The sequence below is a fragment of the Pseudophryne corroboree genome, chromosome 3 (genome assembly GCF_028390025.1).
Source record: "Pseudophryne corroboree isolate aPseCor3 chromosome 3, aPseCor3.hap2, whole genome shotgun sequence".
NCBI classification, from domain to species: domain Eukaryota; kingdom Metazoa; phylum Chordata; class Amphibia; order Anura; family Myobatrachidae; genus Pseudophryne; species Pseudophryne corroboree.
This window is the reverse complement of record NC_086446.1, coordinates 368,173,735-368,177,578: the sequence shown is the minus strand read 5'-3', so window position 1 is coordinate 368,177,578 and position 3,844 is coordinate 368,173,735. Positions and strand designations below refer to the sequence as shown.

The window sequence follows — 3,844 nt, the reverse complement described above, 5'->3', positions numbered from 1 at the left end:
CTCTAGGGTGTCATGACTTAAAAAAAGTTCTGGGTCAGCAGTAATAGCATGAATAGTTGGATTAAGATCCTTTTTACAAATGTGACCACACCTCTGGCTTTAGTGTTATATGTGGCAAAATCAATAACTAAATCAGAGCCGTAAGTAGACTATTTTTCTAATAGAGACATAAAGCGCATGCCTTGTGGGGAAAGGGCATGACAAGATTGATCCAAGAGAAAGCCCATGCTATGTTCCCCTTCCCACATTATATATATATATATATATATATATATATACACAGGTTGAGTATCCCTTATCCAAAACGCTTGGGACCAGAGGTATTTTGGATATCGGATTTTTCCGTATTTTGGAATAATTGCATACCATAATGAGATATCATGGCGATGGGACCCAAGTCTAAGCACAGAATGCATTTATGTTACATATACACCTTATATACACAGCCTGAAGGTCATTTTAGCCAATATTTTTTATAACTTTGTGAATTAAACAAAGTGTGTGTACATTCACACAATTCATTTATGTTTCATATACACCTTATACACACAGCTTGATGGTCATTTAATACAATATTTTTAATAACTTTGTGTTTTAAACAAAGTTTGAGTACATTGAGCCACAGAAAACAAAGATTTCACTATGTCACTCTCACTCAAAAAAGTCTGTATTTCGGAATATTCCGTATTTCGGAATATTTGTATATGGGATACTCAACCTGTATATATATTGGTAAATTGGAATGAAGGATAAAGCGACCAATGGTGTAAAACAATAAGATACTATGCCCAATTGGTAAAAAATAAATATACTATTTATTAAACAATTATGCACAGTTAAAAAATGGGACAATAAATACAAACACAAATGATCTAAAGTACTTAAAATCGAAATTAAAATTCTATTAAAATATAATTCCTTATCTGGGTATGTGGTCAGTATAGGTCTCCCAACGCGTTTCGTCACTTAGACTTCATCATGGGGTTAGAGTGGTATGGGACTGAATGGCCTTTTATAGTGGTATTAATCAGGGATCAGATTGTGACATCACTTCCTGTCTATGAGGTCATAAATTAGTATGGATCTTGAGAGGACTTAAAAAGACATATGAACTCAATCTAAGAATCTGGCACAGGGTGTTTACACTAGCCCAGCTCTACAACGAGTTTAAAATAGGTGAAAATATCCTTAGAATTCTTAATACAGTGATCAGAGCGGGACTTCCTCCCCACTTCCGGTACGCAATGTATAGTTATTTTCGGCTTCCGCCCCACTTCTGGTCTTCCTTTGCGCACGCGTCAGATTGTGGAATTGTGCCCCACTTCCGGTACGCGATGTATAGTCCTTCGTGGCTTCCACCCCACTTCCGGAACTCCTCTGCGCATGTGCCTGCTTGTAGTGTTGCTGCAGCCCAAACGGAATCTGTGTCCATAGGAGTGCATCGGCGGCCATTTTCATAATGATGTCCATATCAGAGATAGTGCGGTGGCCATTTTTATGAGGACCTTGATGAAAGACAGGCTTCCTTTGTTACAGCATGTCATGTAAACAATAAAAAGAGACATACATGAGATACTTTTAAGCATCTAATATTTAGGTTTGCAGCTTATATACATTAGAGTGAGAGCAATTATATTGGATAATAGGAACGATGATATTAGATAATATTTAATGCCTGTGCCTATTGTGAAGGTGACTATTAGGTAACAGTACTTATTAAAGTGCAAGTGCATTATAGAGTGTCTGGACAAATGATTAATTAATTAATTATTAATGGAGAGGGGAAATAAAGTGCTCATGCAAGGATATATTATAAATAAAATTAGCATAAACTCATTTATAGATAATGCTGTGGTAAAAACAAAGTGCATAGTTTAAACGGATCTGATACTTTTTTCAGGCATTTATTCTGTGTACCAAATTACAGTACCAGATCTTCCCAGGTGGTCCCCCTCTCTGGTACTGATCAGGCCCAACACTGCTTGGCTTCCAAAATCGGACTGGGTTGGGCATTTCCAGTGTGGTTTGACTGTAGTAGTATTATGCTATTCCTTGTGTCGTATCGTGTCCCTTTATTATAATTATTATTAAAAGATTTAAAAAATATTATTAATAAGACCATGATTATTTTAATAGTGATATTAAAACTCGAGTGGGTGAAATATGTGATAAAGAAAGGGGGGTGGTTTTTTTGGGGGGGATGGAGGAGGAAAAGGGGTGGGGGGGGAGGGGTGAGGGGGGGAAGGGGAGGGGAAAGGGAGGGGGGGTTTGGAAAGGGAAATGTAGCCAGCGTAGCAATCTTATCGGTATTTAGAGAAAAGGAGCAATTTCGTAACTTTCGTTAAATCCCATTGGATGAAGCGTCTGAAGTTGAAATATCCAAAACATTTCTCAACGTGACAATTTGTTCGATATGTCTACTCCTCTCTCTCCCAGTTTCACCAGCTCAATGGCTTTGAATGTTAGTGCCTCTGGATTGGAGTTATGTACTTCATTGAAATGTTTGGAAACAGCATGATTTTCTACTTTGTTTTTGATATTCCTGATGTGTTCTTGTATCCTTAATTTTAATGGTCTCTTTGTCTTTCCAATATATTGTTTACCACAGTCACATTCCAATAGGTAGATGACTGATTGAGTGTTGCAATTCATGTAATCTTTGATCTTATACTCCTTCTTTATTTCTCCATCTGTAAAAGTTTTTCTGCTTGGATATAGAAATCTGCAAATATTACACCATCCACACTTATAGGAACCTACGCACTTGGGCCAGTGGCGATCTTCTCTGGATTCGGTGGTCAGCATGCTTAGGGCTAGAATATCTTTTAAATTGCGTGATTTTTTGAAAATGATTTCGGGGCGAGGGGGCAGTATCTCTTTTAGAATAGGGTCCATCAAGAGTATTCCCCTGTGGTTCCTGAGCGATTCTCTAATGGACTTTTCATGTCGGCTATATGTGGTGATGAACGCTGTAGAGTCCCTTGCCTTTTCTTTACTTTTGTATTCCAGCAGTTTTGATCTTTGTAGGCCTTTAGCTTTAGTGACAGCTTCTGTTAAGATGGTTTCTGGATACTCCTTTTCTTTGAACCTATTTTTGTATAGTTCAAGTTGTACTTCGCAGTCTTCTGATTTACTGCAGTTTCTTCTGATTCGACTGAAGTGGGAGAGGGGGATGTTATTCTTCCATCTTTTCAGATGGTTGCTTTTGTAGTTAAGATAGCTGTTTGTATCTACCTGTTTCACATAGTTTCTTGTTTCGATCCTCCCATCTTCTCCCGTTAGGACTAGATCTAAAAACTCAATGGACTCTTTGTTGGAATTGGAAGTAAAGGCAAGGTTCATCTCGTTGGTGCTGATATGTTTTAAAAACTGGTTAAAAGACTCGGTATTTCCATCCCAGATTATTAAAATGTCATCTATATAGCGTCGATAAAAAATTATATGGTTGTTAAAATTGTGACTGTCATATATAAAATTCCTTTCCCAACACCCCATAAAAAGATTAGTGAAGCTGGGCTCAAAAATCGTGCCCATTGCGGTGCCACAGCGCTGGAGATAAAACTGATCCAGGAATTTTAAATAATTATGACTGAGAATAAAATACATAATATTACAGATAAAATCTCTATGGCTGGCTGTAAGTGTTGTATCTTTGTCAATAAATTCTCTGCAAGAAGTAACTCCTTTCTCATGTTCAATGCATGTATACAATGATTGGACATCTATTGTCACCCACATGTATGTGTTCTTCCATTCTATATCTTTTAAAAGATTCAAGACCGAAGTGGTGTCCTTCAGGTAGGAGGGGAGTACAATTACTAAGGAGCAGCTGACACAGGTTTAG

At 37.5% G+C, this 3,844-nt stretch overlaps 1 pseudogene; it reads right to left on the bottom strand.

The window, feature by feature from the left end:
- Window positions 1-1,918: 1,918 nt before the first annotated feature.
- Window positions 1,919-2,037, bottom strand: LOC134896550 (5S ribosomal RNA; annotated as a pseudogene).
- Window positions 2,038-3,844: the final 1,807 nt, after the last annotated feature.